At 36.9% G+C, this 25,440-nt stretch overlaps 1 protein-coding gene across 3 annotated transcripts in view; it reads left to right on the top strand.

Moving 5' to 3' along the window:
- Positions 1–25,440, top strand: part of TENM1 (teneurin transmembrane protein 1) — a gene marked incomplete at both ends in the record, with an annotated part of 603,322 nt that overhangs the window by 381,485 nt on the left and 196,397 nt on the right. The gene's annotated exons all lie outside the window — the stretch shown is intronic.

Here is a 25,440-nt window from a genome sequence, read left to right as displayed (position 1 = left end):
TATCATTTGCATATATTATAGAGCAAATAGCTTAAATGAAAAAAAGAAAAATTGGGCACATTAGAATAACATCCCAATTTAATGTTGGCTGCGGTAAGTATGGTGTTGCAAAAGTTACAATTTTTCTGCTTTTGTCACCTCTGGTCACTTGAACTAAGTGATAAGAAATCTTGTAAAGCTTCCATTTCATTTTGATGTACACTTGCGCTTATTATATAGCAATGACTATCTGAATTTAGATTGTACTTAAAAATGAAATTCCCTTTCTTATCCAGCCCATCAGAATACAAGTGCCTACCAACTGCTGTAGGGCATCCAAACTACTCTTGAAAGCAATCCAGTATAGGGGTTAAAAGTGTGGGCTCTAGAGTCAGACTGTATGGGTTCAAATCCCTGCTCTACTGCCTGGTAGTTATATTACCTTAGGCAAATTGCTAAGCCTTGATCCCTTCATCTGTAGAGTGGGGTTCATAACAGTTCCTCTATCATAGAGCCATTGTGAGAACTAAGGAAAAGAGTTCATTTAAATCATTTAGTACAGTGTCTAGTATCTAAAATTCCCAATAAATACTAGCAATGGCTATTATTATCATTATTCTTGCTTAGTGCCAAGAGATGTACAGGTTGAGAATACTTTATGTGGTCTTGATAGCTACAGTAGAACCACTGTTTGTTTAAATAACGATAGAAATGTATTCTCTCACAGTTCTGGAGGTTAGAAGTCTGAAATTAAAATACCAACAGGGAAGCACTCCCTCTGGAGGCTCTAGAGTAAAAATCTTTCTTGCTTTCTGCAGCTTCTGGTAGCTGTCAGCATTTCTTGGCTTATGACATAATTCCAATCTATGCAGCCATCTTTACATGGTCTTCCTTCTCTTCTCCTTTTCTGTCTCTTAGAAGGACACTTATCATTGGATTTAGGGCCACCAGGTTAATCCAGGATGATATTATCTCCAACTCCTTAACTTAATTACATCTGCAAAGACCCTTTTTCAAAATAGGGTCAAATTCATAGGCTCTAGGGGTTATGACAAGGACATATTATTCTACTCACCACACTAGGTAAAACATCTGTAGTTTCATTTCCTCTGCCTTCATCAACTCTTCGAGTGATACATCAGGGAAAGGGCTTTTTCGTTCAGGCTGCTATAACATAATGCTACAGACTGGGTAGCCTACAAACAACAGAAATTTATTTCTTGCATTTCTGGAGGCTGGGAAGTCCAAGATCAAGGCACTGACAGACTCAGTGTCTGGTGTGGGCCTGCTTTCTGGTTCATAGATGATGCCTTCTTGCCGCATCCTCACGTGGCAGAAGGGGTGAGCTAGCTCTCTGTGGTCTCTGTTATAAGGGCACTAATCCCATTTATGAGGGATCCACCCTCATGACCTAATCACCTCCCAAAGTTCTCACCTCCAAATACCATCACACTGGGGATTGAGATTTCAATATATGAATTGGGGGTGGGGGGTGGGGACACAGTCAATCTATAGAAGAGTTGTATCATTTTGTCTTTGTCTCAAAGACATGGTTTCATCAAAATTGTGAAAATAGCAAAGTTTATCTTCAGTGGCCTATAACCTCTCCCTAGGCTCTTGCCTTCCCCTATGTGGCTCTTCTGTCCTGTTCCTCTCCTCTACACATAGCACCCTCATTCTGCCTAGGACACCCACCTGCCATCCCCCCAAGTCTTCTTTACCCTGAGCAGCACCTCAGATTCAAGACTTAATTTTCTCCTTGCAAATTCCCAGTAATCTTATTATCATTTATTTTAACAATGCTTTTTAGTGCATTCTCCTAAAAATCTAGTAAGGAAAATAATGTCAGCCTTAAGATTAAAATTTGTGAGAAAACTGACACACTGGCTAAGGGTTCTTTTCACTAGATCAGTCAGTGACTTTTGAACTCCATTTTTGGCAACAGAAGCTTCCAGTTAAATCTTCTTCAGAGCCCCAATAAATAACACAGATAACAGTGGAGCTGTTCATGTGGACATGGAGGTATCTGAACTGTAATGGGATAATATTTTAGTTGTTGAGATTCCAGGCACTAGCTGCAAAGGAGTAGCTGTCCTTTGACTCCAGAATCAATCTATTTAACCCATTTGTAATGACACTGAACAGATAGGACCTTCTCAACCTAAAATCTGTAATTATGTGCTAGTGCTTTAAAGTTCTCATTAGTGATTTCAAACGATAAGCAAACTAGGGAACATTATTGTAATTTATTGAGAAGAGTAAGATTTTCAACTGGGAGAGTATTCAACTTTAGATTTATTCTGTCACCTCAGAAGTTTACTAAATTATAGGTTCAGTGGGTTTTATTTTTTCCTCATCAGTAAAAGGTTACAGAATTTCTATATAAATAGTTCATTTAAGGGAGAATGCACAAATACTTATTTCCCCTGAGTTCAAATGCAAATGGTCTATCATTTCAATCTCTCTTGCAAATACCCTAAAATCCCCTGCCCCATTGGGCCTTCCTGGCAAAACTCAAACAAGGAACGATGTCACCCGTTAAACTTGTCCCTGTCTGTACCCAGCAGCCAAAATCTGTTGGAGAAAAATCACCATTTGTGTAGATTGGTACCAAGAAAAATTCATGATCACCAACCTCACCTTGGCCCTCAACAGTAATATTGCGCAGCAATACTTTTCCCAAACTTTCAACTTCCTCACTGTCCATTCACTCTCAATGGATGACCTTGCCTCCTACCTCACAGAGAAAATAGCCATCACATGAGAACTCTCTCAATTTCCTGCCATCAAATCTTAAATAAGATTGCGCCCATGCCCTCTTTCTTCCTCCTGCTTGTCAAATGTCAGTCCTTCTACCTGTGCTCAAGACCCTACCCCTCTTTCATTTTCTCTCACATACAAGTTTAACTCCAAAGTTTCTGCTATATCTTTTTCAAGAGCTTTTAAACATGATCTTGTCTTTCTCATTTGAAAAAATTTTCTTCTGGAATCCTACATTCTCTGCTAGCTAGCCAATCATCTCTTTCCTCCCTTTCATGATTCAACTTCACTTCTCCACTTCCTCCCATTCATACTTCTTTTTCATTTTGAAACAGTCACAAGATTACAGAAAATTTTAAGTACAGAATTTTAAGTAAAGAATTTCCCCCAGAACCTGTACGATTAAGTTGTCGAACCATTTCCCCCAATTCTTTTATTGTCTATTTCCTAAAATAAGGATATTTTTCTACATAGCCACAATGCAGCTATCAAAATAATAAATTAACATTCAGACATCACTATCATCTAATGCTCAGACCCCATTCATGTTTTGCCATTTGTCCCAGTAATGTCCCTTATAGCAAAAGGATCTGGTTCATAATGAAGCATTACATTTTAGTTGTCATGTCCCTTTATTTTCCTTCATCTTGGAACAGTGCTTCAGTCTTTCCTTGACTTTAATGACTAACATTTGTGAAGGTTGTACACCAGTTATTTTGTAGAATGATTCTCAATTTTAGGTTTCCTGATATTTCCTCATAATGAGATTTAGGTTATGCATCTTTGGCAAGAATATCACAGAATTAATGCTGTGTTCTTCTCATTGTATCCCATCAGGTGGTGTCCATTATTGATTTGTCCCACTACCAGTGAAGTTAACTTTTAATACTTAAGGTGGTATCTGCAAGGTGTCTCCATTGTACTCTCCCCCTTTCCACTTGTAATTAATAAGTATTTTGTGGGGAGGTACTTTGAAACTGTATATATTCTATTACTCATCAAACTTTCACCTTATACATTCACTTTTTTATATCTCTTTGAACTCATGGTTTCCCCTATAATTCAACGAATTATATTTGTTGCTATTTTTATTTTGTTACTCAAATTGTTTTGTTTTGGCCAGTAATAACCCCTTCAAGCTGGCTTTTGTGTCCTTTTGACATATCCTCATCATTCTTTGAGCACTTCATTCCTTTCTGGCACAATAAGATGTTCCAGTCTCATTTTGTATTTTCCCTGTTCTAGCCCTGGAATCAGGATTTCTTCAGAGAGCTTGATTCCTTTTGCTGTAATGGTATTTAGAAGTCAAGTTCTGGGCACTAGGTATGTTCATTGCTAGACCCTCACAGTGAACAGGGCTAGGGAATATACACATACATTTACAAGCATAATATACTTATTTACATCTATATTACTTTATCTATCTATAGAAAACTATGAATTTCCATTAATAGTTCTAATTCCACAATGTTTATTCTAGTTTTCTCCCTTTCCATATTTGTACGTCTCTTCTCTGAAAGAGTTTTTAGCCTTAATTCCCTTATCCTTAATATATGTACTCTTAATATATCTTAATATATATAATACATATATATGATATGTACTTAATATATGTCATTCATCAACCTATTGATTCAGGCTTCTACCCCTCATCACTTCACCAAAACAGCTGTCACTCAATTTACCAGTGATCATCATTTTACTAAATACAATGGACACTTTTAAATCTTTATCTTACTTGACTTTTAGTAGCATTTGGCATAGCTAACTGTTCCATATTTATGGAAAACACTTCCATTGGTTTCTGTGATGCTACGTTTTTCTGATTTTCTTCTTACATCTATGGCGAATCCCTCTCACTCTCCTTTGCTGGATCTTCCTCTTTTACTTGACCTTTAAATGTTAAAGTTCCTCAGTCTTAGGCCCCATTCATTTCTCGTCTTAGTCTACATTCATTCCCTTAGCTTCAATTGCTATTTTTACTTGTGACTCACAAATTTAATCTCTAGTCCTAACCTCTGTTAATTCCAGACCCATAAACCCATCTGCTTACTTGATATCTTTACTTACAGGCACCTGAAGTTAACATGTCTAACGCTGAACTCATGATCTTCCCCCCAAAACTTGCTCTTCCTCCATTATTCCCTATATTGATAGAAATAGCCTAAGTACCCATGCAGTTACCCATGCCAAATCTAGACATCATTCATGGTACCTCCATATCCTTTACCCTGGTTTTATCTAATAATTCACTAAGTCTTATTGCACCTACCCTAGCCCTAGCGACCATCGTCTGTCACCTGGGCTCTTATAATAGTCACCTAAATGATCTCCTTGAATCTCTTCTTCTTCCTTCTACCCCATTCTCTATATTGTATCCAAAGAGACCTTTTTAATACAAATCTGATTTTTGTCACTTCCTTACTACCTTTCAATACTTTTCCATTGCTACTACTATAAAGTCCAAAATATTTAGCAAAGCTTACAAGGCCCTGAATTCTCTGACCTCTGTCTTTTCTCCAGTCTCATCTCACACCATTCTACTCCTCTGTCTTACTCTGCTTCGAACACACATTATCTGTTTTATCTACCCCATCACCACACGCATATACCCACGCATCCTGTGGGTTTCAACTTAAATACCAGTACCTGAATGAGGTCAAAATCCTGACATCCTCAAATTAAATTAGGTCACCCTGTTACATTCTTTCATTGCACTTTGTATTGTCCCTCCATAGTACTTAACTGTGGTTTCTATCTACATAGTTCTTTGAATGTTTATGCAGTAGATTTTATGCTCATGAAGGCTAGGAGTCCATATCTATCTTTATTATAATTTCACCAGTTAGCACATTGTGCTTAACTCGTGGTGCACAGTCAACAGATATTTATGAGATGGATGAATGGATAGAAAGTTAAAAGTAAGTAAAAAAGGAAGGAATACTGATCCTCCCAAAGATAAATATTTGGGTAAGAGATTTCAGTCAAACATTTAGATATATCCAAATAATCACATATTTTAAGTTTACATAAATATAGGCAAACTACTTTTTTAAGTCAGGCATAAGATCCAATTTGATTGGCCGGCTTCTAATAATTTCACTTTGTGTCGTTCAGAAATCACTCTGTGATTTTGAAATGTTTTCTTAACTCAGTTGCTCAAAAATGAAATTGGATTGTATCCTGGACAGGGCAGGAAGGTAATTTAAAGAACCCATGAACATTGTTGAAATTATCATGCAAGCTTATTCAATGCAATGTATATTTAAATTGAAAAAAACTGTCTTTATTAAAACTAGATAGGTGAATTTTTACAGCTTCCAGCACTAAAATATATTAGATTTGAGAGTCAGGTTAGATTAATTTCTAACTTTATGGAAATCATTTTTATTAAAAAGTGGAAAGTTAAGAATTTGACAGTTACAGGGTTTGGATAACTCTAAAAGGGTCATCATTTAAATATGCAGGAAAGTAAAATCAGAGTGCTTTCATGATAAAGATGATTTGTTTATTTTATGTGCTCATTTTTAAAAGCTGTTTTAATATTTAGGCTTGTTAAAGAAAATCTGAAATGTGGTTGACTATATTAGAACCTAAATAAGAATTTTGATTTTCATTTCCTTTTATAAGAGCCAACCAAATAAATCTCAGCCTGGACTTAGATGCTAAAATGAAAAAGATTAAGGGGTTATTTTCCCTTAAAGTGATCAAAATATTTGTTTTTTATTTGCGAATACATTCTATAATTTTCAAGTTAGCTGATATTTTCTACTTTGATAAAAGAATAGTTCACATAATTGTAACTTATTTGCTGATCATTTATATTTCATATTGTTTCAAGTTAAAGGACACTTTGGTTTCTGGGGGTGATTGACTCAGAGGTGGATCAAAACATTGTTTTCCCCAGGAGGTAGCTGACAACAGAGTGAGTGGAAGCCACCTCTGTCCTTTGAATCTGGATTGCTCTTGGTGTTCGTAAAAGTTGGAAACCAAACTTCAAATTAAAACAAAATTTTGCTCCTCCAAAAGAGCAAAGGCATTTGTCTAGTGTGTTTATTGCTGGTTTGCAAGTGACTTGGGAGGTTGTAACTTCTGAGAACTGACTTCTGAAGTTTAGGCAAAACTTAACTATACTCACATTCTAGGCCTTTCAAACCAACGATTGTATAGTATGAAGTCCTCACTAAATGAGGATAAGAATGAAAATAGAGTTTCAAGTATCTACCAGAGAAACTTAGTGGCTCATAGCCACTGGTTTTATCTCGTTACTTTGATTTATTGTTAATCTCAGCCAAGTGCGTAAGAATTAACACTCTCCCCTTTCCTGCCTTTTAAAAACAATTTTTTTAACTGAAGTATAGTTGATTTACAATGTTATGTAAGTTTCTTGTGTACAGCAAAGTGATTCAGTTATACATATACATATATTCTTTTTCAGATTCTTTTCCATTATAGGTTATTACAAGATACTGAATATAGTTCCCTGTGATATACAGTAGGTCCTTTTGTTTATCTATTTTATATATAGTAGTGTGTATCTGTTAATCCCAAACTCTTAATTTATCCCTCCCCTCCCCCTTTGGTAACCATAAGTTTGTTTTCTATGTCAGTGAGTCTATTTCTGTTTTGTAAATAAGTTCATTTGTATCATATTTTAGATTCCACATGTAAGTGATATCATATGATATTTGTCTTTCTCTGACTTACTTCCCTTAGTATGATAATTTCTAGGTCATCCATGTTGCTGCAAATGGCATTATTTCATTCTTTTTTATAGCTGAGTAATATTCCATTATATATATATGTACCACATCTTCTTTATCCATTCCTCTGTCGATGGACATTTACGTTGTTTCCATGTCTTGGCTACTGTGAATAGTGCTGCTATGAACATTGGGGTGCATGTATCTTTTGGAATTAGAGTTTTCATCTTTTTCAGATATATGCCCAGGAGTGCCTGCTTTCTTTTTGTATCCACAACAGCACTTAGCATGGAGCTTGCAATGTGCCAGCTTCGTAAATATCTATCATTCTGCATCTTTTGCCAGCATTTTAAATTGAACACATCGAAAACCAAACACAGTGCTCATCCCAATCAATACTGCTTTTTCTAGACTTCCTGATTTCTCTCAATAGTGCCAACATTTTTGTAGTCACCCAGACTGAGAATTTCAGTCAAACACTTTTATGTTTATCAGTAATCAATGTATTAAACATATATTAAGGGGCTTCCCTGGTGGCGCAGTGGTTAAGAATCCACCTGCCAATGTAGGGGACACGGGTTGAGCCCTGGTCCAGGAAGATCCCACATGCCACGGAGCAACTAAGCCTGTGCACCACAACTACTGATCCTGTGCTCCAGAGCCCACAAGCCACAACTACTGAGGCTGTGTGCCAAAACTACTGAAGCCCGTGAGCCTAGAGCCCATGCTCTGCAACAAAAGAAGCCACCGCCGTGAGAAGCCCGCACACCGCAACAAAGACCAGCCTCTGCTCGCCGCAGCTAGAGAGAGCCCACGCACAGCAACAAGACCCAACGCAGCCATAAATTAATTAATTAATTAATTAAATAAACCAATCCAGAAAGTTCTTAAAAAAAAAAACATACATTAAGGTCCTGTTATACCCTGAGCTACATGAAGTACTCAATAAATGTTTACTAAGTGAATTAATGAAATAATTCCACATGTATTTATTGAGTGCTTATCATGTGTTAGGAAATGTAAGCGAGAGAAAAAAGATTGAGACTCAGCTACTGCCTTCATCACCTTATAATACAGTAGGGAGAATATGTATACAGAGCTACAGTAACAGACTATACACAGTAACAGCCATAATAGATGTGTGAACAAAGCACTGTAGGAGTACAAAGAGGGTCATATCATCCCTGCCATGGAGCATCATGGACCATAGACTGTTGCCTTAAGAAGGTGTCATTCAAGCTGTAAGCTGAAGGAACATTGGGGCAGATAGAGATAGACCGAGGGAAGAGCACTGAAGGAAGGGAAAACATGATGTAGCTCCAGATGCATGAAGAGGAAGGTGATTCCAGAACAGGGCTGGTAGTCAAATTTGTCTGTAGCAAAGGATGCAAATAGGAGAATAATGAAAGCTAAAGTCAGAAAGGTAATGCGCATCATTTGGTTGGGAAGAGTTTCGATTTCTAGGCTAAGGATTTTGGACATTAGTGTGCTTTGGGAAACTGAAATATTTTTACACATAATGTGTGACCAGAGCTGTGCTTTGTCCAGAGAAGAGAAACCAAGATGTTAACTGTAAATAAACCATGTAATATGAAGAACACCTAAAGAACTCATGGATGGTAGAAGAAAAACTTTGAGATCACGTAACTATTTTCAATTATCCGAGAGGCAGACCAGTGGAAGAGAGAGTATGTCAATTTCTGGTAGATCAAACGGACAGAAATAAAACAAATTGGTGAAAGAAAGAGGATAATTGGTTGTGCTGTGTTTAAAGAGAGAACAGAACATTTGAGAAACCAATAAGGAGGCTTTTGTGAGACTCAGGACAAAAGATGATGAAAGCCCTGATAAGCAGAGATCATCATGATAGCTAACACATACATAGCACTTATTATCTACCCTGCACTGTTGTAAGCACTTTACATATATTTACTCATTTGATCCTTACAGCAGCCCACATTATAGATGGGAAAACAAAGCACAGAAAGATTTAGTGACCTGCCCAAGGTCACATAGTTAATCCATAGCTCACCTAGTATTCCAGCCCACGAATTCAGGCTTCAGAGTCCAGACTCTTAACTACTATGCTATACTGGCTCTCAGAGAGAGAAATAAAAAGGGAAAATAAAACAGAAGAATTGAAAAACCTGGCTAGATATGAGCAGAAGGGAAAAAGAAGATGAACACATAATGACAAGGTTCCTAGTTTGGAAACCAGGAATATTATCATGGTAATAACGAAAGGGAAATCAGGAGGAGCTTCAAGACGGCGGAGGAGTAAGGTGTGGAGATCACCTTCCTCCCCACAGGAATATTATCATGGTAATAACGAAAGTGAAATCAGGAGGAGCTTCAAGACGGCGGAGGAGTAAGGTGTGGAGATCACCTTCCTCCCCACAGGTACATCAGAAATACATCTACACGTGGAACAACTCCTACAGAACACCTACTGAACGCTGGCAGAAGACCTCAGACCTCCCAAAAGGCAAGAAACTCCCCATGTACCTGTCTGAGCAAAGAACAGACACCCTCAGGTGACCTACACACAGAGACGGGGCCAAATCCAAAGCTGAATCCCGGGAGCTGTGTGAACAAAAAAGAGAAAGGGAAATCTCTCCCAGCCTCAGGAGCAGTGGATTAAATCTCCACAATCAACTTGATGTACCCTGCATCTGTGGAATACCTGAATAAACAACGAATCATCCCGAACTGAGGAGCTGGACTTTGGAAGCAATGATATATATTTTTTTCCGCCTTTTTCTCTTTTTCCTTGTGGATGACAGGTTCTTGGTGCTCCAGCCAGGCATCAGGGCTGTGCCACTGAGGTGGGAAAGACAAGTTCAGGACACTGGTCCACCAGAGACCTCCCAGCTCCACGTAATATCAAACGGCGAAAATCTCCGAGAGGTCTCCATCTCACCACCAAGACCCAGCTCCACTCAACAACCAGCAAGCTACACTGCTGGACACCCTATGCGAAACAACTAGCAAGACAGGAACACAACCACACCCATTAGTAGAGAGGCTGCCTAAAATCATAATAAGGTCACAGACACCCCAAAACACACCACCAGATGTGGACCTGCTGACCAGAAACACAAGATCCAGCCTCAACCACCAGAACACAGGCACGAGTCCCCTCCACCAGGAAGCCTAAACAACCCACTGAACCAAGCATAGCCACTGGGGGCAGACACCAAGAAGAACGGGAACTACGAACCTGAAGCCTGCAAAAAGGAGGCCCCAAACACAGTAAATTAAGCAAAATGTGAAGACAGAGAAACACACAGCAGATGAAGGAGCAAGGTAAAAACCCACCAGACCTAACAAATGAAGAGGAAATAGGCAGTCTACCTGAAAAAGAATTCAGAATAATGATAGTAAAGATGATCCAAAATCTTAGAAATACAGCGGAGGAAATACAAGAAACGTTGAACAAGGACCTAGAAGAACTAAAGAACAAACAAACAATGATGAACAACACAATAAATGAAATTAAAAATTCTCTAAAAGGGATCAATAGCAGAATAACTGATGCAGAAGAACGGATAAGTGACCTGGAAGATAAAATAGTGGAAATAACTACTGCAGAGCAGAATAAAGAAAAAAGAATGAAAAGAATTGAGGACAGTCTCAGAGACCTCTGGGACAATATTAAACACACAAGCATTCGAATTATAGGGGTCCCAGAAGAAGGAGAGAAAAAGAAAAGGACTGAGAAAATATTTGAAGAGATTACAGTTGAAAACTTCCCTAATATGGGAAAGGAAATAGTTAATCAAGTCCAGGAAGCACGGAGAGTCCCATACAGGATAAATCCAAGAAGAAACACGCCAAGACACATATTAATCAAACTGTAGAAAATTAATTACAAAGAAAAAATAATAAAAGCAGCAAGGGAAAAACAACAAATAACATACAAGGGAATCCCCACAAGGTTAACAGCTGATTTTTCAGCAGAAACTCTGCGAGCCAGAAGGGAGTGGCAGGACATATTTAAAGTGATAAAAGGGAAAAACCTACAACCAAGATTACTCTACCCAGCAAGGATCTCATTCAGATTTGATGGAGAAATTAAAGCCTTTACAGACAAGCAAAAGCTAAGAGAATTCAGCACCACCAAACCAGCTTTACAACAAATGCTAAAGGAACTTCTCTAGGCAGGAAACACAAGAGAAGGAAAAGACCTACAATAACAAACCCAAAACAATTAAGAGAATGGTAATAGGAACATGCATATTGATAATTACCTTAAATGTAAATGGATTAAGTGTTCCAACCAAAAGACATAGGCTGAATGGATACAAAAACAAGACCTGTATATAGTCTGCCTACAAGAGACCCACTTCAGACCTAGGGACACATACAGACTGAAAGTGAGGGGGTGGAAAAAGATATTCCATGCAAATGGAAATCAAAAGAAAGCTGGAGTAGCAATTCTCATATCAGACAAAATAGACTTTAAAACAGACTATTACAAGAGGCAAAGAAGAACACTACATAATGATCAAGGGATCAATCCAAGAAGAAGATATTACAACTGTAAATATTTATTCACCCAACATAGGAGCACCTCAATATATAAGGCAGATACTAACAGCCATAAAAGGGGAAATCGACAGTAACACAATCATACTAGGGGACTTTAACCCCCCACTTTCACCAATGGACAGATCATCCAAAATGAAAATAAATAAGGAAACACAAGCTTTAAATGATACATTAAACAAGATGGACTTAATTGATATTTCTAGGACATTCCATCCAAAAACAACAGAATACAGTTTCTTCTCTTGTGCTCATGGAACATTCTCCAGGATACATTATATCTTGGGTCACAAATCAAGCCTCTGTAAATTTAAGAAAATTGAAATCGTATCAAGTATCTTTTCTGACCACAACACTATGAGACTAGATATTAATTACAGGAAAAAAATATGTGAAAAATACAAACACATGAAGGCTAAATGATACACTACTTAATAACCAAGAGATCACAAGAAATCAAAGAGGAAACCAAAAAATACCTAGAAACAAATGACAATGCAAACACGATGACCCAAAACCTATGGGATGCAGCAAAAGCAGTTCTAAGAGGGAAGTTTATAGCAATACAGTCCTACCTCAAGAAACAAGAATCATCTAAATAAACAACCTAACCTTACACCTAAAGCGGTTAGAGAAAGAAGAACAAAAAACCCCAAAGTTAGCAGAAGGAAAGAAATCATAAAGATCAGATCAGAAATAAATAAAAAAGAAATGAAGGAAATGATAGCAAACATCAATAAAACTAAAATCTGGCTCTTTGAGAAGATGAACAAATGGATAAACCATTAGCCAAACTCATCAAGAAAAAAAGGGAGAAGACTCAAACCAATAGAATTAGAAATGAAAAAGGGGAAGTAACAACTGACACTGCAGAAATACAAAGGATCATGAGAGATTACTACAAGCAATTATATGCCAATAAAATGGACAACCTGGAAGAAATGGACAAATTCTTACAAATGCACAACCTTCCGAGACTGAACCAGGAAGAAATAGAAAATATGAACAGACCAATCAAAAGCCCTGAAATTGAAACTGTGATTAAAAATCTTCCAACAAACAAAAACCCAGGACCAGATGGCTTCTAGGCGAATTCTATCAAACATTTAGAGAAGAGCTAACACCTATCCTTCTCAAACTCTTCCAAAATATAGCAGAGGGAGGAACACTCCCAAGCTCATTCTACGAGGCCACCATCACCCTGATACCAAAACCAGACAAGGATGTCACAAAGAAAGAAAACTACAGGCCAATATCACTGATGAACATAGACGCAAAAATCCTCAACAAAATACTAGCAAGCAGAATCCAACAGCACATTAAAAGGATCATACACCATGATCAAGTGGGGTTTATCCCAGGAATGCAAGGATTCTTCAATATATGCAAATCAATCAACATGATACACCATACTAACAAATTGAAGGAGAAAAACCATATGATCATCTCAATAGATGCAGAGAGAGCTTTTGACAAAATTCAACACCCATTTATGATAAAAACCCTCAGAAAGTAGGCATAGAGGGAACTTTCCTCAACATAATAAAGGCCATATATGACAATCCCACAGCCAACAATGCCCTCAATGGTGAAAAACTGAAACCATTTCCACTAAGATCAGGAACAAGACAAGGTTACCCACTCTCACCACTATTATTCAACATAGTTTTGGAAGTTTTAGCCACAGCAATCAGAGAAGAAAAAGAAATAAAAGGAATCCAAATCAGAAAAGACAAAGTAAAGCTGTCACTGTTTACCGATGACATGATACTCTACATAGAGAATCCTAAAGATGCTACCAGAAAACTACAAGAGCTAAACAATGAATTTGGTAAAGTAGCAGGATACAATATTAATTCACAGAAATCTCCGGCATTCCTATACACTAATGATGAGCAATCTGAAAGTGAAATTAAGAAAACACTCCCATTTACCCTTGCAACAAAAAGAATAAAATACCTAGGAATAAACCTGCCTGAGGAGACAAAAGACGTGTATGCAGACAACTATAAGACACTGATGAAAGAAATTAAAGTTGATACAAATATATGGAGAGATATACCATGTTCTTGGATTGGAAGAATCAACATTGTGAAAATGACTGTACTACCCAAAGCAATCTACAGATTCAGTGCAACCCCTATCAAACTACCAATGGCATTTTTCACTGAACTAGAACAAAAAATTTCACAATTTGTGTGGAAACACAGAAGACCCCAAATAGCCAAAGCAATCTTGAGAAAGAAAAACGGAGCTGGAAGAGTCAGGCTCCCCAACTTCAGACTCTACTACAAAGCTACAGTAATCAAGACAGTATGGTACTGGCACAAAAACAGAAATATAGATCAATGGGACAGGATAGAAAACCCAGAGATAAACCCACACACATATGGTCACCGTATGTTTGATAAAGCAGGCAAGAATATACAATGGAGAAAAGACAGCCTCTTCGATAAGTGGTGCTGGGAAAACTGGACAGCTACATGTAAAAGAAAGAAAATAGAACACTCCCTAACACCATATACAAAAATAAACTCAAAATGGATTAAAGACCTAAGTGTAAGGCCAGACACTATCAAACTCTTAGAGGAAAACATAGGCAGAACCCTCTATGACATAAATCACAGCAAGATCCTTTTTGACCAACCTCCTAGAGAAATGGAAATTAAAACAAAAATAAACAAATGGGACCTAATGCAACTTAAAAGCTTTTGCACAGTAAAGGAAACCATAAACAAGATGAAAAGACAGCCCTCAGAATGGGAGAAAATATTTACAAATGAAGCAACTCACTAAGGATTAATCTCCAAAATCTGCAAGCACCTCATGCAGCTCAATATCAAAAAAACAAACAATCCCATCCAAAAATGGGCAGAAGACCTAAATAGACATTTCTCCAAAGAAGATATACAGATTGCCAACAAAAACATGAAAGAATGCTCAACATCACTACTCATTAGAGAAATGCAAATCAAAACTACAATGAGATGTCATCTCACACTGGTCAGAATCGCCATCATCAAAAAATCTAGAAACAATAAATGCTGGAGAGGGTGTGGAGAAAAGGGAACCCTCTTGCACTGTTGGTGGGAACATAAATTGATACAGCCACTATGGAGAACACTATGGACGTTCCTTAAAAAGCTAAAAATAGGGCTTCCCTGGTGGCGCAGTGGTTGAGAGTCTGCCTGCCGATGCAGGGGACACGGGTTCGTGCCCCGGTCTGGGAAGATCCCACATGCTGCGGAGCAGCTAGGCCCGTGCGACATGGCCGCTGAGCCTAAACGTCCAGAGCCTGTGCTCCGCAAAGGGAGAGGCCACAACAGTGAGAGGCCTGCATACCACAAAAAAAACCCAAAAACTAAAACTAAAAATAGAGCTACCATATATGACCCAGCAATCGTACTACTGGGCATATACCCTGAGAAAACCATAATTCAAAAAGAGTCGTGTACCAAAATGTTCATTGCAGCCCTATTTACAATAGCCAGGACATGGAAGCAACCTAAGTGTGCATCGACAGATGAATGGATAAAGAAGATGTGGAACGTATATACAATGGAATATTACTCAGCCATTAAAAAGGAACAAAACTGAGTTATTTCTAGTGAGGTGGATGGACCTAGAGACTGTCATACAGAGTGAAGTAAGTCAGAAAGAGAGAAACAAATACCGTATGTTAACACATATATATGGAATCCAAAAAGAAAAAATAAATGGTCATGAAGAACATAGGGGCAAGAGGGAGTAAAGATGCAGACCTACTAGAGAATGGACTTGAGGATACGGCAAGGGGGAAGGGTAAGCTGGGACAAAGTGAGAGAGTGGCATGGACATAATTACACTAAGATACGTAAAATAGATAGCTAGTGGGAAGCAGCCACAAAGCACGGGGAGATCAGCTCGGTGCTTTGTGACCATCTAGAGGGGTGGGATGGGTGGGGAGGGAGATGCAAGTGGGAAGAGATATGGGGATATATGTATATATATAACTGATTCACTTTGTTATAAAGCAGAAACTAACAAACCATTGTAAAGCAATTATACTCCAATAAAGATGTTAAAAATAAATAAATAAATAAATAAATTCAATTAGAAACATAAAAAAAATCTACAAACAATAAATGCTGGAGAGGGTGTGGAGAAAAGGGAACTCTCATACATTGTTGGTGGGAATGTAAATTGATACAGCCACTATGGAGGTTCCTTAAAAAACTAAAAATAGAACTACCATACTACCCAGCAATCCCACTACTGGGCATATACCCTGAGAATACCATAATTCACAAACAGTCGTGTACCACAATGTTCATTGCAGCTCTATTTAGAATAGCCAGGACATGGAAGCAACCTAAGTGTTCATCGACAGATGAATGGATAAAGAAGGTATGGCACATATATACAATGGAATATTACTCGGCCATAAAAGAAACGAAATTGAGTTATTTGTAGTGAGGTGGATGGACCTAGAGTCCATCATACAGAGTGAAGTAAGTCAGAAAGAGAAAAACAAATACCATATTGTAACACATATATATGGAATTTAAAATAAAATAAAATAAAATAAGGTCATGAAGAACCGAGGGGCAAGACGGGAATAAAGACCCAGACCTACTAGAGAATGGACTTGAGGACATGGGGAGGGGGAAGGGTAAGCTGGGACAAAGTGAGAGAGTGGCATGGACGTATATACACTAAGATACGTAAAATAGCTAGCTAGTGGGAAGCAGCCACATAGCACAGGGAGATCAGCTTGGTGCTTTGTGACCAGCTAGAAGAGTGGGACAGGGAGGGTGGGAGGAAGGGAGATGCAAGAGGGAAGAGATATGAGGACATATGTGTATGTATAACTGATTCATTTTGTTATAAAGCAGAAACTAACACACAATTGTAAAGCAATTATACTCCAATAAAGATGTTTAAAAAAAGTGAAATCAGGGTAAAAAATGGGATTAAGAGTAGAAATTAAAAGGTAGGTTATAAATATTTTGAGTTTAAGGTGATGATGGCCTAGCCAAGAAGAAATATGTAGCATGATATCTGAATTGAATTGAAAGTAAGTCAAGGACTTTAACTTTGTCTTAATATAGCCAGGTTAATATACTCCCTACCCATAGCTTTCCCACAGTACAGTACAACCTCTCTGGAATGTTGATATTGTGGAACAAGGATAGACATGAAGTCAAATTCTTTATGTAGTAATAATCCCATTATTAGTTCTTAGAAGAATGATTATGGTAGCTCTTAGGAAACATATAAAGAATGTCACTTAAAGTTCAGATGACACTAATAACCATACCGCATTTAAACATTTTAGTGATTGCCATAGAGTAAAATTGTAAATTAAAAACTAAATGTATTAAATAGCACTAAATTGTGCATTCAGTTGATGTATAAGGACATTTATATGCCTTTGTCTTCATCGTGCAGAGGATTTTATTGACTCTGGATTCTTTACATTTCATTTCTCCGTGTCATATTTATTTATAGGGGTAAAAATAAACTGTAGGTGCATGGTCTGCTGGGCAATGATGGCAGCTTTGTAAATATGTATGCAGCCCTTCCCCAGGTCTTTGACAGAAAGCTGCTTTCTGTGCCTGTGTAATGCCTTGAACACACCTTACACATTAAGGATGCAGGTGGAACCTACCACAGTTTCAGAGATTGCCTGATGACTGCTAGCTTTGTCTCTCTTGTGGACTCCAATTAGACTTCATTTTCTAAATCCAGAGAGCCCTTAGCAACAGTGCTGAATGGGGTAAAAACAGCTATATAAGCTTTCTTTCATTCAGAGTAAATTTTCCAGTCTGCATGAAGTGTCCTTCCAGCAAACAGCTTTGGCTTCACCCCTGAAGTATGCTATCAGATGTGTTTTGGAGCTTGGATGTGTCTGAAGATCTCTCAGTCCATCATTTGTAGAGCTTCAGGGAACATAGACCTTTCTGTGCTCACTTGGAAGGCTTATTGCCTCAGAAAAACACTAAGCAGGAGTTTTAGATGTGCTTAATGAAATTCATTTTGGGAAGAAGAGAGGTAATGTCAAAATTTTTTCAATAGGGAAGAAGAGGTCTAATATCAATCAGAAGGAAGAGAAAGTTCTCCTTAGCACAATTTTAACATTATGTCTAATCATGAGAAAAAGAATGCTAAATGTTATATATAAAGAACAGCTTTCTTTTTTTTTTTTTTTTTTTTTTTGCGGTATGTGGGCCTCTCACTGTTGTGGCCTCTCCCGTTGCGGAGCACAGGCTCCGGACGCACAGGCCCAGCGGCCATGGCTCACGGGCCCAGCCGCTCTGCGGCATGTGGGATCTTCCCAGACCGGGGCACGAACCCGTGTCCCCTGCATCGGCAGGCGGACTGTCAACCACTGCGCCACCAGGGAAGCCCTAAAGAACAGCTTTCTGACTTAACCGATAAATACTTCTTAAGTAGCCACTCTGAGCCAGGATGTAATGATAATTGCTCCAGTAGTAGTTGTATATAGTTTAATGAGTGAGGGCACTGTTTTATTGAGGCCAAGGACATGAGTTGAATACCTTGATGAGCCAGTTAGGCTTGCCCTTTTAGGTGGTCACAGACTGCAAATAGGTAGCAACGATGGTAAGAAAGTCTAAGCACAAAACTGTGGATAGACTGACACAAACTTTTCCACAGCTGAACAATCAGTTCAGAGCACAGGGCCTGCTACAAATCATATGTTTGGAGTTTCCAAAGTTAATATTTTCTCCTTAATGGTGATGGTGTTACCCTGACAATCTGGTACCTGATTGGGTCAAGTGAAAAGCAGTTGTGAGACAGGTGTCTAGATATCAACATTCTTTGCCAATTGGGGATATTATTGGATAGACGAGTATGTTGGGTTCGTAATCAAAGGATTGAGACAGTTTTGCATCTGTAGCCATGAATGAGTAGAAATTCACCTCAGCCTCAGTGTTTCCAGCTTCTGATCACTGAGTTAAACAAAATATGATCTCTAGAGTTATGGGAGGATATTTCATGTGGCCAAAGAGCAAACAGGATTTATTCCAAAGGAAAGAGTCTAGCTACTGAAAAAACCCAGTTGAGTATTTTATTGAATTCAAAAGTTGTAAGCCAGGCATGATTTTTTCTGTCTTGTCAGGTTTTTCACATTTACCGAAGAATAGTTCACCAGTTTATAAAGGAAATCCAAAGCCATATGATAACCATAATCCATGAAACATTAAGCTGAAAGTCAATTCAACTTTTGATCTTCACATACTAGATTCCTTCAGATTTAGTTCTTATCCGAGAATTTGAGACTCATCTCAAGAGTTTTATAGGCTGGAGTGTGTTGTTGTCGTTACTGCTGCTTCTATGTTGCTATTTGTACAGAAAGAGCTAACTGACATGTATCATTTGTAGTCTCTTCAATCAAATTGTTGTTCAAATGTTAGACAGTGTTCAGATTACTAAAATATATTGAAGCTCATTGTAATGTTGGGGCTGAAAGACAAGTGTTATGCTTATGTCATAGGTTTCTGTGTTAAAATGAGAGATACACTATTACACCTGAAACACAGAAAATGTGATACATGGCCCACAGTAAAACCGAATCTTGGTCATAGCAACGTACTGATAAAGATTGGGTGGAGGTGGTATTGAATTTAACTCTGTGCAATAAAATAGATAATATTTTCCCAATTGCTTTTCAGAGAAACAGGGACCCCAAAAGTGTGTGTGTGTATGCATGTCTGTGTGCGAACCTGCATGTGTACGAGCCTGAACACGTGTTCTACAGAGTTAACAGTTATTTATAACAGTCCCACTCTCAAGTAGAATGTCTGCCACTGAGGAATGCAAGGACCTGTAGTAGTAAAATAAAAATGATTCAAATATTTGAAAAATAATACCAAGTACACAAACCTTTATTCTTAATAATATTTATTATTCTTGGTTGATTCATTGCTTGATTTTAGTGAAGAGCCTGGGATACACTGTAAAAACTTTTCCAGTCCTTAACCTGCTTGACTTTGTACTGCTCACACTTATCAAATCAACTTACTTTTTTTCCTTACTCTTATTTCCCATATTAATCACATAAAACAATGAGAAAATCTCATAGTTTCCCCAATAAAAATTGTATGATAGTCTATCAAAGAGAAGGTCTCTATCTATTCAGGTTCATTCATTCCCAATTCTTGATTTTCCTTATGCTCCCAGCCTGATTTCCTTTGATCTTTAACTGATTCTACTAGATGCTGAACAAGTGGACATGTAATACTTCCTTAATTTTCATGAAGTTTTACATCAAAAGTGTCATTTCTTTGTTTAGAATACCATATTGAATTATTGAAAATGTTACATAAATGTGTATTTTAGAGCCTAACTAATACCCAGATTTAATATTTCAGGGTGCCCAATATTATCATTGTCTAATGTTGGGCACAGCCAAAGTGCTAAGAATAACAGAATTTACTTGACTGGGAACTTTTGTCTAAGAAGTAAACCTAAGAGAAATGGTTCTGAGGGAGGCTCTGAAGGATTTACTGTTTAATCAAATTGTTCTTTGTCAGCATGCAACAAAGAAGTGTTCCAGTTGTATCCCAGTTCAATTTATACAAGTGTTGTTCATTGTTGACATGCATAAAGAAACTTATTAAAAATGAAATGTCTCAGTAGAACTTTAAAGTGTCTGCCTATATTTTTCATGTTCTTTTCCAATACATTTGCACAAAAGAATGTTTATATTTTAGCATTCTTTTGTCATATTTTGTAGCCTGTAATGTTAATGTATTTTCAACCAGATAGAAAATATTACACATGGAATAGAACTATTCATAAGACAAATATATTAGAGCAAATATCATTTCTAGCATGTTTATAAATTATACAATTGCCAGCATCTGTTTTCTGTTAGTCGTCCCACGCCCACCCCACTGCTAATCATAAAAGATTAGGATTGAAAAACATCTTAGTATGAGTCCAGAAACTCCATTTGGAAATGGAGGCAATTGGAGGAATGTTGATGCAGTTCAAAGTGAGGAATGCTTCTTGTTGAAGATCTGCTTCTCTGTGTGTAGTAATTTATTTCTTAGAGGATTCCCTTACTCATGCGGATATCGCATCCCACCTGGATCCTTGCGGTGCTGAAACTGTCAATCAGATTAGTAGTTGTGGCTTATGTCTGTGGGGGGTTTCGTGTTGAGGTTAAGTCACATCTCCACTTATTTATTCAACAGAGTGGTCCCTAAAGACAGTTGTTTCTTTTTCTTTTTCTTGCACTGTTTACAACATTTTATTAAAGTACAAAATTGTTGGAATTAACCTAAATAGAAAAACATAGTAAATATTTACAAAACCACTGATAACACCACTCAGGTCACACACATGTAACAAATACAGGAAGGTTTTAAAAAGATTACAAGTTGAAAATTATGGAGATTTCCCCAAATGGTTATAACAGCTCACTGCTGAGTATGGCATCAATATAATATGTAAGGTCTTTGAGAGAATGCTGTCCCCGACTCTTGCAATCTAGTGCCTCCTAGAAATTTGTTCTTTGGGAGATTCAGACTCAGAGGCAGCCAGAGCGGACAAGTCGTTTCTTTTTTTTTTTTTTTTTTTTTGTGGCCACGTCCTGCAGCATACAGGATCTTAGTTCCCCGACCAGGGATCGAACCCTTGACTGCTGCATCAGGAGGAAGGAGTATTACCCACTGGACCGCCAGGGAAGTCCTAAGACAGTCGTTTCTTATCTATTCTTTATTTCTTTTCTTTTGGATATTATTACTAAATATTCCAAACACATAAAATAACATAATGAACAACTGTAAACCCACAATTTAGCTTTAAAAAGTAACAAATACAAATAAGACCCTGTGTATCCTTTTGTGCTTCCAGTCCCCTCCCTTCCCTGCAGTGGAAGCCACTACCCTAAATTTAATCATTCTTGTACATATTTTTAGGTTTTTACAAATATGTATATACCCATAAAACTATATTGTTCTGCGTATGTTTAAATTTCATATGAATAACTTGCTTCCTTCCATTATCATTATGTTTTTAAGGTTTATCCATTTTGAAGCATGTACCTCTACTTTATTCAACTTAACTTCTGTATTTTTTTGCATTGTATGAATACACCAAAATTTATATATCCATTTTCCTATTGATGTACATTTAGGCTGGACACACATACACACACACATACACGCATCAATGAATATACTTCAAAATGTTCTGAGTCTTTTCTGTTTCATATGGATTTTAGGATCAGGTTTTCAAGCTCTATGAAAACGGTTGTTGAACTAGTAGAGGAAAATTGACATCTTAATGATATTGAGGTTTGTGAGCCATAAACAGTATATCTCCCCATTGATTGAGTCTTGGTATGTGTTCTTCAAAAAGTTTTAAATTCTTATATAAAAGAATGTTGAACTTTTTTTTGCTAGATTTGTTATTATTATGAATGAGATCTTTTTTAAAAAATTACATGTTCTAATTGGCTGTTCCTGATATATAGACAGGCTGTTGATTTTTTTCTGTTGATCTTGTTTACAATAACTTTGCTATCCTCTCTTCCTGTTTCCATAGTTTACCTGTATATTCAATTTTGTGTCTTCCTTTCCAGACATTAAGCATTTTATATTTTTGGTTGCCTTATTGTGCTAGCTAAATTCTCCAGTACCACACTGAATTTGAAGCAGCAGTTAATTGTAGTACTTCTGACTTTAAGGGAACTCTATTATTTTATTACTAAGTTTGATGCTTACTTTAGGATTTTGGTAAATCACCTTTATCATATTCAGTAAATTCCCTTCTAGTCCTATTTTGCTAAGAGATTACATCATGAATAGGAGCTATTTTATAAATATATAATATTATATAATAATCTTTCCATATATAAGATGATAATTTTTCTTTAATACATTATGAAATGAGATTAAAGTGAAACGGATTAATTCAGTGATGAATTGCATTAATAGATTTTCAAAAGTTAAACCATCCTAGCATTCATGCCTACTTGGTTGTAATTTTCTATATGTGTGTGTGTGCACGTGTGTGTGTGTGCGCGTGTGTGTGCATTGCTGGTTTGATTTTCAGATGGTTTATTGGAGATTTTTGCAGCCATGTTTATAAATGAGATAGGCCTACAAAAAAGTCCCTTCTTCTTTACTTACCTTATTTTAGAACTAGATTATAGTAGTCTCATAAAATGATTCAGGAATTCTTTTCTCTTTTTGTGTTCTCTGGTGTGACTTAAAATAGAGATTATCTATCCGTCTCTTAGAAGTTTGGCTAAGTACACCTGTAAAACCATCTGGGCCATTTTCAATGTCATTAAGGTGTATTCAGGCTTTCTATTTCTTCTCAAATCCATTTTTTTTTCTTGAAAAATAATCTACTTCACCTAAGGTTTCAAAATTACTGGCATAAAGTTGTTCATAGCACTCTCTCATTTATTTTTATATTTTAATCTTTAATGCTTACTTGTTCATTTCCTTTCTTTATTTCTTGTTCTACTTTGTCAAAGCTTTCTCTATTTTATTATTCATGTCAAAGACACAGATTTTGGTTTAGTTCATCTTCTCTGTTGTTTCTTTGTTTCTCATTTCATTAACTTTAGCTCTTACTTTTGTTGTTTCCTCCCTTCTACTTATATGCAGTCTTTTTTCTAACTCCTTGGGTTGGATGCTTTCTTCATTAATTTTCAGTTGTTCTTCTTTTCTATTAAATGTATGAAAGGCTGTACATTTCCTCTAAGTTACTGTCTAAGCTGTATCCCACAGGTTTTTATAAATAGTATTTTCATTGTTATTCAGTTCCTAGTTTCCAATATAATTTTTATGTGATTCATAAATTATTTTAAAGTTTATTTTTAAGGAACACTTTTCTGCATTTTTTCTTTTGCTTTTTGTTTATTGATTTCTAATTGTAGTGCATTTTGCTGAAACAGCATGATCTATATGTTGTAGAATCTTTGTCATTTGTTGAGCCTTGCTTTGTGAACTAATAATTGTCAGTTTTGTGGGTATTCTGTGTGTTCTTGAAAAGAATATGTATTGTATAGTCATATATTTGGGGTTCTATATATGTCCATTATATTAAAGTTGTTAATTGTACTATTCAAATTTTCTACATCCACTAATTTTTTATCTTCTTATTCCTGAAGTTGAAATTTTCAATTTGTCTTATTATAAGTATGTCAAGTTTTGCTTTATATATCTTGAAGCTGTATTTTCTTACAGGATCAGGCTTGTTACATCTTCCTGGTGAATTAATCCTTTTATCATTATATAATGACTATCCATAATAATGTTTTATACCTTGAAATCTATTTCATCTGATAATATTATAACTATATCAAATTTCTCTTGGTACTTTACTACAGTGCCTTTTTCCCCTTATTGCTAACTTTTCTGTATTAGTGTGTTTCAGCACATCTCTTATTAACAGAAGGAACATAACTAGATTTTCTTCTTCACTCAGTTCCAGAGTCTCACTCTTAAATTGCAAGTTCAATTTGTTTTTATTTACTAGGATTACTGACATGTTTGGAGTTATATCCTATAATCTTCTTTTGTATCTCCTATTTACATCATTTATTTTTTCATTGACTTTTTTCTGCCTTTGCTCTGATTGACTGGGTTATCTTCATTCTTATTTCTCTTTTTCTGGTTAGGAAGTTATATATTCTGTTTATTTTCTTTTGGTCATTATCTTTATTTTTTTTAAAGGGAGGTTTAATTTTTTTAAATTTATTTATTTATTTGGCTGCGTTGGGTCTTAGATGCGGCACACAGGATCTTCGTTGTGGCACGTGGGATCTTTTGTTGCAGCGCGTGGGCTCTTCATTGCAGTGCGTGGGCTTCTCTCTAGTTGTGGCATGTAGCCTCCAGAGCGTGCGGGCTCTCTAGTTGTGGCGCGTGGGCTCTAGAGCACGTGGGCTCAGTAGTTGCGGCACATGACTTAGTTGCCCCGTGGCATGTGGGATCTTAGTTCCCCGACCAGGGATCGAACCCACATCCCATGCATTGGAAGGCAGATTCTTAACCACTGGACCACTAGGGAAGTCCGTGGTCATTATCTTTAATTTCTTAACATTTCATTAAAATATAACACACACACAGAGAAAAGGACAAAAGTCCTAACTGTACAGCACAGCGAACTATCCAAGTAAGAAACACCTGGTAACCACTGTGAATATACTCTACCACTGATAGCATGTTTTTTTCTCTATCTTTTCATTAAAAGAAATTCTTAATTTTGATATAGTCCAATTTATTGTCTTTTACCTTTATGGCTAGCATTTTTGTGTACAGTTAAAAAAAATTTTTTTTGTACCCTAAGATCATGAAATTGTTTCCTTATGTTGTTCTAGAAGCTTTATCAGTTTATGTTTAGTACATTCTGTCTGGAGTTGATTTTGTATATGGGGTGAGGTAAAGATGAATTTTTTCTTAATGGATATTCAGTTTCCCAGAAC

Source organism: Mesoplodon mirus, assembly GCF_964341445.2.
Source record: "Mesoplodon mirus genome assembly, chromosome: X".
In the NCBI taxonomy this organism is placed as follows: domain Eukaryota; kingdom Metazoa; phylum Chordata; class Mammalia; order Artiodactyla; family Ziphiidae; genus Mesoplodon; species Mesoplodon mirus.
This window is presented reverse-complemented; position numbering and strand designations above follow the sequence as displayed.